Source organism: Macaca thibetana, chromosome 15, assembly GCF_024542745.1.
Source record: "Macaca thibetana thibetana isolate TM-01 chromosome 15, ASM2454274v1, whole genome shotgun sequence".
Classification (NCBI taxonomy): domain Eukaryota; kingdom Metazoa; phylum Chordata; class Mammalia; order Primates; family Cercopithecidae; genus Macaca; species Macaca thibetana.
This window is the reverse complement of record NC_065592.1, coordinates 44,570,992-44,580,771: the sequence shown is the minus strand read 5'-3', so window position 1 is coordinate 44,580,771 and position 9,780 is coordinate 44,570,992. Positions and strand designations below refer to the sequence as shown.

At 46.7% G+C, this 9,780-nt stretch overlaps 1 protein-coding gene across 2 annotated transcripts in view; it reads left to right on the top strand.

Moving 5' to 3' along the window:
* Nucleotides 1-265: 265 nt before the first annotated feature.
* The window catches only part of MELK (maternal embryonic leucine zipper kinase), a 123,123-nt gene continuing 113,608 nt past the window's right edge, over nt 266-9,780 (top strand). The window contains exons 1-2 of one of the 2 annotated variants that reach the window (XM_050762118.1): nt 287-342; nt 4,294-4,373. The gene's annotated coding sequence lies outside the window, so the exon portion shown is untranslated. Of the gene's footprint in view, nt 343-4,293; nt 4,374-9,780 lie in introns of both variants that reach the window. The other variant, XM_050762117.1, reaches the window with a different exon arrangement.

The following is a 9,780-nucleotide window of genomic DNA, read 5'->3' as shown; positions in this document are numbered from 1 at the left end:
GCAGATCCCAAGAGAGGGTTCTTGGATCTCACACAAGAAAGAATTCAGGGCGAGTCAGTAGAGTAAATGAAAGCAAGTTTATTAGCAAAGTAAAGGAAGAAAGGAATGCCTACTTCACAGAGCAGCCTGAGGGATGCTGGTTGCCCATTTTTATGGTTATCTCTTGATGATATGCTAAACAAGGTGTAGATTATTCATTCCTCCCCTTTTTAGACCCTCTGGGGTAACTTCGTGACGTTGCCATGGCATTTGTGACAGTTGGCACAGCAAACTGTCATGGTGCTGGTGGGAGTGTAGGAGTCAGGACACCCAGAGGTCACTCTTATCGTCATCTTGGCTTTGGTGAGTTTTAGCTGGCTGCTTTCCGGCAAACTGTTTTATCAGCAAGGTCTTTGTGACCTGTATCTTGTGCTGACCTCCTATCTCATCCTGTGACTTAGAATGCCTTAACCTTCTGGGAATGCAGCCTAGTAGGTTTCAGCTTTATTTTACCCAGCTTTATTCAAGATGGAGTTGCTCTAGTTCAAATGCCTCTGACAATTATACCCTCTTAGTTATGTGCTTTCTGTTCTCTTGGTTAAGGTTTGTTCGTTTGTTTTTGAGATAGGTTCTCGCTCTGTTGCCCAGGCTGAAGGGTAGTGGTGTGATATTTGCTAACTACAAACTCCATCTCCGGGGTTCAAGCTATTCTCATCCCTCAGCCTCCCAAGAAGGTGGGATTACAGGCACTCACCACCACGCCTGGCTAATTTTTGCATTTTTAGTAGAGAGAAGGTTTCACCATGTTTGCCAGGCTGGTCTCAAACTCCTGGCCTCATGTGTCTCGGCCTCTCAAAGTGCTGGGATTACAGGCATGAGCCACTGTGCCCCGCCTTGGTTAAGGTTTGAAGGTGTCACAGGGTGAACTCCAGAATTGGGGTTCAGCCTGGGAGGCCCCGTGGGTTCTTGGTTTCACAGGAAGTAATTCACAGCCTGGTCAACATGGTGAAATGCCGTCTCTACAAAAATACAAATATTAGCTGGGTGTGGTGGCACATGCCTGTAATCCCAGCTGTTTAGGAGGCTGAGGCACGAGCATCACTTGAACCCAGGAGGCGGGAGTTACAATGAGCTGAGATTGCCCCACTATACTCCAGCCTGGGCGACAGAGTGAGACGTCTTAAAAAAATAAATAAATAGCTGGGAGTGGTGGCTCATGCCTGTAATCCCAGCACTTTGGGAAGCCGAGGTGGGTGGATCACGAGGTCAGGAGTTCAAGACCAGCCTGACCAGCATGGTGAAACCCTGTTTTTACTGAAAATACAAAAAATTAGCTGGGCATGGTGGCGCATGGCTGTAATCCCAGCTACTTGGGAGGTTGAGGCTTGAACCCAGGAGGCAGAGGTTACAGTGAGCCGAGGTCACGCCGTTGCACTCCAGCTTGGGCAACAAGAGTGAAACTCCGTCCCCAAAATAAATAAATAAATAAATAGGCCAGGCACCGTGGCTCACCCCTGTAATCCCAACACTTTGGGAGGCCGAGGAGGGCAGATCACAAGGTCAGGAGATCGAGACCATCCTGGCTAATACGGTGAAACCCCGTCTCTACTAAAAATACAAAAAATGAGCCAGTTGAGGTGGCGGGCATCTGTAGTCCCAGTTACTCGGGAGACTGAGGCAGGAGAACGGCGTGAACCCGGGAGGCAGAGCTTGCGGTGAGCCGAAACCATACACCACTGCACTCCAGCCTAGGCGACAAAGAGAGACTCCATCTCAAAAAAAAGAAAAAAAAAATAATAAAATAAATAAAAAGTAGCCTCCATAGGCAGAGCAGCCCTGAGGGCTGGTGGGTGGCTGTTTTTATGGTTATTATGGTTATTTCTTGATCATACGCTAAACAAGGAGTGGATTCTTCATGAGTTTTCTTTTTTTTTTTTTTTTTTTTTTTTGAGACGGAGTCTCGCTCTGTCGCCCAGGCTGGAGTGCAGTGGCCAGATCTCAGCTCACTGCAAGCTCCGCCTCCCAGGTTCCCGCCATTCTCCTGCCTCAGCCTCCCGAGTAGCTGGGACCACAGGTGCCGCCACCTCGCCCGGCTAATTTTTTGTGTTTTTAGTAGAGACGGGGTTTCGCCGTGTTAGCCAGGATGGTCTCGATCTCCTGACTTTGTGATCCGCCCGTCTCGGCCTCCCAAAGTGCTGGGATTACAGGCTTGAGCCACCGCGCCCGGCCCTTCATGAGTTTTCTAGGAAAGTGGCAGGGAATTCCTGGAACCTAGGGTTCCTCTTTCTTTCAGAGCACACAAGGTAACTTCCAGACATTGCCATGGTGTTTGTAAACTGTCATTGCACTAGTGGGAGTTTCCTTTAACATGCTAATGTATTATAATTAGCATATGATAAGCAGTGAGGATGATCAGAGGTCGCTTTCCTGGCCATCGTGGTTTGGGTGGGTTTTGACCGGCTTCTTTTGCTCTATGTTTTATCAGCCGGGTCTTTGTGAGCTGTGTCTTGTGAAACCAGTCCTGTCAAACTCCTATCTCAAAGGAAGCGACTTCATTTCATCATCAACATTCTTAACATTTTTTTCCTTTTTTTTTCTTGAGACGGAGTTTCGCTCCTGTTGCCCAGGCTGGAGTGCCATGGTGCGATCTCAGCTCACTGCAACCTCTGCCTCCCAGGTTCAAGCGATTCTCCTGCCTCAGCCTCCTGAGTAGCTGGGATTACAGGTGTGCACCACCACACCTGGCTAATTTTTGTATTTTTTAGTAGAAATGAGGTTTCATCATGTTGGTCAGGCTGGTCTCAAACACCAGACCTCGTGATCCACCCACCTCAGCCTCCCAAAGTGCTGGGATTACAGGCGTGAGCCACCGTGCCCAGCTTAGTTTTTTTATTGATTTAGTTTTCCTTATTGATTTGGAGAAATTATGTGTTAAAGAAGCTGGCCCCTTGTCCATACATAAGTGGTAAATATTTCCCACTTTTTTTGTTTGCTTTTGAATTTGTGTTTTGATCATGTTGATGTTTTAATATTTTTATATAATTGTGATGGTTAATTTTGGGTGTTGCCTCTACTGGATTGAGGAATACCTAAAGAACTAGTAAGCATTTTTTTCTGGATGTGTCTGTGAGGATGTTTCCTCACAGTCAGTGGACTGAGAAGGGAAGATTCACTCTCAGTGTGAGTGGGCACCATCCAATTCTCTAGGGGCCCAATAGAATAAAAAAAGAGAGGAAAGGATTTCCTTTTCCTCCTTCCTCACTCCCCTGATCCCCAGGCTGGGATATTCTCCTCCTCTTGCCCTTGGACATCAGAATTCCAGGCTTTCCAGGGCTTGGGACTCCAGGGCTTACAATCACCCTCCCGCAGGGTTATCAAGCCTGTGGCCTCAGAGTGAGAACTGTACCATCAGCTCCACGGGTTCTGAGGCTTTTGAACTTGGACTGAACCACAATACTGGCATACTAAGGTCTCCAGATTGCAGATGCCTTGCTGAGTCTCCCATAATCACCAGAGTCAATTCTCCTTATTAATCTTCTCTCTTATATTTATATCTCTTAATGGTCATGTCAATTTGGAGAACCCTGACTAACACAATAGTCTATTATTTTTTGATAGAAAATTTTATTCAAGCCGGGCGCGGTGGCTCAAGCCTGTAATCCCAGCACTTTGGGAGGCCGAGACGGGCGGATCACGAGGTCAGGAGTTCGAGACCATCCTGGCTAACACGGTGAAACCCCGTCTCTACTAAAAACTACAAAAAACTAGCCGGGCGAGGTGGCGGGCGCCTGTAGTCCCGGCTACTCGGGAGGCTGAGGCAGGAGAATGGCGTAAAAACCCGGGAGGCAGAGCTTGCAGTGAGCTGAGATCCGGCCACTGCACTCCAGCCTGGGCGACACAGCGAGACTCCGTCTCAAAAAAAAAAAAAAAAAAAAAAAAAAAGAAAATTTTATTCAAAAATGCATATAATAGGCCAGGCGCAGTGGCTCACGCCTGTAATCCCAGCACTTTGAGAGGCCGAGGTGGGTGGGTCACCTGAAGTTAGGAGTTCAAGACCAGCCTGGTCAACATGGTGAAACCCGTCTCTACTAAAAATACAAAAAGTAGCCAGTTGTGGTGGTGCACGCCTGTAATCCCAGCTACTCAGGAGGCTGAGGCAGGAGAATCGCTTGAACTCAGGAGGCGGAGGTTGTGGTGAGCCAAGATCTCAGATGTCCTTCAACAGGTAAATGGTTAAACAAACTGGTACATACATATCATAAAATACTATTCATCAATAAAAAGGAATGAACTAATTTTTTTGTTTGTTTTGAGATGGAGTCTGACTCTGTCGCCCAGGCTGGAGTGTGGTGGCGGGATCTCGGCTTACTGCAACTTCTGCCTCTCGGATTTAAGTGAGTCTCTTGCCTCAGCCTCCCAAGCAGCTGGGATTACAGACACACGCCACCATGCCTGGTTAATTTTTTGTATTTTTAGTAGAGGCGGGGTTTCACCATGTTGGCCAGGCTGGTCTCAAACTCCTGACCTCAAGTGATCCACCTGACTGGGCCTCCCAAAGTGCTAGGATTAGAGGCGTGAGCCACCGCACCCAGCCAAGAATGAACTATTGATATACACAACAACTTGGATGAATTTCCAGGAATTTATCCTGTGTGAAAAAAGACAATCCCAGGTTACATGGTGTAAAATTCCATTTATATAGTTTTTTGAAATGAGAAAACTTCAGAAATAGAGGACAGATTAGTGTTTGTCGAAAGGATAGTGGGCAGGGGTGGGGATAGATCCAGTGGGAGGTAGAAGTTGTTATAAAAGGACAACATAAGGGATCCTTGTGATGTTCCAACTTTTCATTGTCTTGACTATGTTGGTAGGTACATGAACTTACACAGGTGAAAAATTATATAGAACTTAATGCACACGTACACAAATGAGTAAATTGGGGAAATCTGAATAAGACCAGTGGATTACTGAGCCAATGTCAATATCCTGATTATGATATTGTTCTATACTTTTGCAAAATGTTACCTTTGGTTGAAACTGAGTCAAACAAAAAAGGGATTTCTTTGTATTATTATTATTATTATTATTGTTATTATTATTTTGAGACAGGGACTTGCTCTGTCACCCAGGCTGGAGTGCAGTGGTGCCATCACAGCTCACTGCAGCCTTAACCTCCTGGGCTCGGGTGATTCTCCCATCTCAGCCTCCTGAGAAGTAGTTGGGACTACAGGTGTGAGCCACCACACTGGACTGATTATTATATTTTTTGTAGAGATGGGATTTCACCATGCTGCCCAGGCTGGTCTTGAACTCCTGGGCTCAAGCAATCTGCCTGCTTCAGCCCTTCAAAGTGCTGGGATTACAGGCGTGAGCCATCACACCCAGCCTGTATTATTTTTTACTACTGCGTATGAATCTGAAATTATCTCAATAAAATTTTCAATTAAAAATGCAGGCAATACAGTAGTTTAGAAAGTAAATAAGTAAGTACTAATAGTCTTCTCTCCATGGCTACGCTAGATAATTTCATTCCGGGCGCGGTGGCTCAAGCCTGTAATCCCAGCACTTTGGGAGGCCGAGACGGGCAGATCACGAGGTCAGGAGATCGAGACCATCCTGGCTGACACGGTGAAACCCCGTCTCTACTAAAAAAATACAAAAAAAAAAACTAGCCGGGCGAGGTGGCGGGCGCCTGTAGTCCCAGCTACTTGGGAGGCTGAGGCAGGAGAATGGCGTGAACCCGGGAGGCGGAGCTTGCAGTGAGCCGAGATCTGGCCACTGCACTCCAGCCTGGGCGGCAGAGCGAGACTCCGTCTCAAAAAAAAAAAAAAAAAAAAAAAAAAAAAAGAAAGAATTTCATTCCCTAGAGAAAATGTTAACACTATAATATATATTTTTCCAGACTTTTTTCTATACTTACACATTTTTCTAAACAAAAGTGGGACTGTGCTATTTTTGTATCTCAGTAGCTTATTTCGTTCATATAAAAAAAAAACCAGACATCTTTCCATAGCATTTAGGGTTGCCAGATACAGCAAATAAAAATACAGGATGCCCATTTAAATTTGAAATGGCTGATCTTTTAGCATAGCTATGTCCCTAATATGTTGCTATTTTATTTGGCAATACTAATGGGAGTATGCTCACGTAACTCTTTCGAAATAATTGCATAATATTCCTCTGTATAATGCTTTGCCTTTGCCTAATAATGAGGGTGCTCTTTAGATCACAGTGTTCATCATCATTCTCATTAATACAGAGAGTCTCTAATATTTCTTTTTTTTTTTTTTGAGACAGAGTCTCTGTCACCCAGGCTGGAGTACCGTGGCTGCAACCTCCACCTCCCGGGTTCAAGCAATTCTCCTGCCTCAGCCTCCCGAGTAGCTGGGACTACAGGCACACGCCACCATGCCCGGCTAATTTTTTTAGTAGAGATGGGGTTTGGGGTTTCACTGTGTTAGCCAGGATGATCTCGATCTCCTGACCTCTTGATCCGCCTGCCTCGGCCTCCCAAAAGTACTGGGATTATAGGCGTGAGCCACTGCGCCCAGCCTTTCTTTCTTTCTTTCTTTTTTTTTTTTTTTTTTGATACGGCGTATCACTCTGTCACCCCAGCTGGAGTGCAGTGGTGTGATCACAGCTCACTACAACCTCCGCCTCCCAGGTTTAAGCAATTCTCCTGCCTCGGCCTCCTGAGTAGCTAGGATTACAGGCATGCGCCACCATGCCTGGCTAATTTTTACATTTTTAGTAGAGATGGGGTTTCACCATGTTGGCCAGGCTGGTCTTTAACTCCTGATCTCATGATCTGCCCACCTCAGCCTCCCAAAGTGCTGGGACTACAGGCGTGAACCACCGGGCAAGACTGAGTCTTGCTGTGTCACTGGGCTGGAGTGCAGTGGCGCAGTCTCGCCTCATTGCAATCTCTGCCTCCCAAGTTCAAGCAATTCTCCTGCCTCAACCTCCCGAGTAGCAGGGATTACAGGCGCCCACCACCACGGCTGGCTAGTTTTGTATTTTTTAGTAGAGATGGGAGTTTTACCATGTTGGCCAGGCTGGTCTTGAATTCCTGACCTCAGGTGATTCACCTGCCTCAGCCTCCCAAAGTGCTGGGATTATAGGTGTGAGCCACCAAGCCCAGCCTAAAACTTTTTTTTTTTTTTTTTTAGTCTTCCTGTGTTGCCCAGGCTAGACTGTAGTAGTGCCATCTCAGCTCACTGCAACCTCCAACTTCCTGGGTTCAAGCAATTCTCATGCCTCAGCCTCTTGAGTAACTGGGACTACAGGTGTGCACCACCAAGCCTGGCTGATTTTTTGTATTTTAGTAGATAAGGTGTTTCACCATATTGCCCAGGCTGGTCTCGAACTCCTGAGCTCAGGCAATCCACCCGCCTTGGCCTCCCAAAGTGCTAGGATTACAGGCATGAGCCACTACACCTGGCTGGTACCTTAAACTTTAATTGTTCTAACTGCTATATTTAATTCAGTGAACACTAAGAACTACAGTGGGAAAAGCCTTGGCTTTCGATCCCTGGCTCTGCTTCTTACTAGATACCTAACCACCTTTTATTTATTTTTTACTTTAATTTAGCGACAGGGGGCCGGGTGTGGTGGCTCATGCCTATAATCCCAGCACTTTGGGAGGCCGAGGCGGGCAGATCACCTGAGGTCGGGAGTTCGAGACCAGCCTGACCAACATGGAGAAACCCCACCTTACTAAAAATACAAAATTAGCCGGGTGTGGTGGCACATGCCTGTAATTCCAGCTACTAGGGAGGCTGAGGCAGGAGAATCACTTGAACCCAGGAGGCGGAGGTTGTGGTGAGCCGAGATCATACCATTGCACTCCAGCCTGGGCAACAAGAACAAAACTCCGTCTCAAAAAAAAAAAAATTTAGAGACAGTGTCTTGCTCTGTCACCTGGGCTATGGTGCAGTGGCATGATCTTAGCTCACTGCAGCCTTGAACTCCTGGGCTCAAGTAATCCTTCCACCTCAGTCTCCTGAATAGCTGGGACCACAGGTGTACACTACCACACCTGGCTAATACCTCATGTTCTTTGGCCTTGGTTTCCTCACCTGTAAAATGGGAATAGAAATAATTATTTTACAAGATTAGAAATAATGTATTTACAACCCTCTAATCTAGTGTCTAGCAGAGAATGGAAACTTAAGAAATAAATCATTGTTTATTTATAGTAATGTTAAGATTCTATGGTGGGTACTAAGGGATAAACAGAGTTAACATTCCTGAAATTTTTTGTTACTTTTTTTTTGTTTTGAAACAGTACCTTGCTCTGTTGCTCAGGCTGGAGTGCAGTGGTGCCATTTCAGCTTACTGTAACCTCTACCTCCCAGGCTCAAGCAATCCCCCCACCTCAGCCTCCCAAGTAGCTGGGACTACACTACACCTGGCTTGCTTTTCATTTTCATATAATTGTTTTTTGAGGTGGAGTCTTGCTCTATTGCCCAGGCTGGAGTGCAGTGGCTTGATCTCAGATCACTGCAAACCTCTGCCTCCCAGTTTAAGCGATTCTTCCTGCCTCTGCCTCCCAGGTAGCTGGGATTACAGGCGCAAAAGCCACTACACCCTGCTAAGTTTTGTATTTTTTTATTCTTTTTTTGAGACGGAGTCTTGCTCTGTCGCCAGGCTGGCGTGCAGTGACGCAATCTCGGCTCATGGAAACCTCCGCCTCCCAGGTTCAAGCAATTCTCATGTCTCAGCCTCCCGAATAGCTGGGATTACAGGCAGGTGCTACCACATCTGGCTAATTTTTGTATTTTTAGTAGAGACGGGGTTTCACCATGTTGGTCAGGGTGGTCATGAACTCCTGACCTCAGGTGATCCACCCACCTTGGCCTCCCAAAGTGCTGAGATTAACAGGCGTGAGCCACTGCTCCCAGCCTGGACTTTCTCTTATACAACCACTTAACCACAGTTCAGTTATCAAAATTACAAAATTTAACAAATTCCTGAAGTAGTTTCTGAATTCAAATCCCTAAAATATTTTTAATAGTTTTTAAAAGCTGTTTCCTTTTCTGGCAGGACTGTGACCAAAACCCTAATTCTGTGTGGCTTCCCACTTGCCCTTAGATTGGATGTAAAATCTGGGCATGACTTGTAGCCCCAGGCTGGCTAACCTGGAGGCCCACAGAAGGGAAAGGGCATTGTACTGAGAGGTGCCTTCAGAGACTGGACTCCAGCCTTTGTTTCCCGTTCCACGGATGACTCAGCCACACATGGCACTGAGATTCATGGCATTCATTCTGCCAACAGAGAAGCACAGCTCTCACCCTGCCTTGGCAGGCCTGGCACACTCCAATGCTGGCCCAGCGTCTGCTCTGGCTTTCTCTGAAATGTAAATCCATTCTTTTCCTGGTCAGCACACCTCCCAGCTCTAGCCTGGCACACAAGGCTCTCCCACTGGGTCCCCTGCTTACCAGCTCTTCCTCTCCTGCCTTCTGCCATCCTGTGCTCCACCCAACTGGCCTTTCTCCACGTTGACTTGTGTTTTCTTGCCCCCTGCTTCTGCACACCTAGTTTCCCCTGCCTGGGGAATGCTCTTCTTCCCCCGTTGGATTTTTCTATTATTTTCAAGGCCTAGCTCCGGTAGAAAATATTTCAGTCGCTTCCCTCTGAGCTCTAAACAAGATAGCTACCTGCACTTGTATTTAGCACTTCTATGGGGTCCTTCATTAGCATTAGCCAACTCTAGTATGGGTCTGGCTCCTCTGTCTGTGAGTTCCCTTGGGCAGAAACCATGTCTCTTTTCTTCATTTCTCTGGTATTGCCCTGACCAGG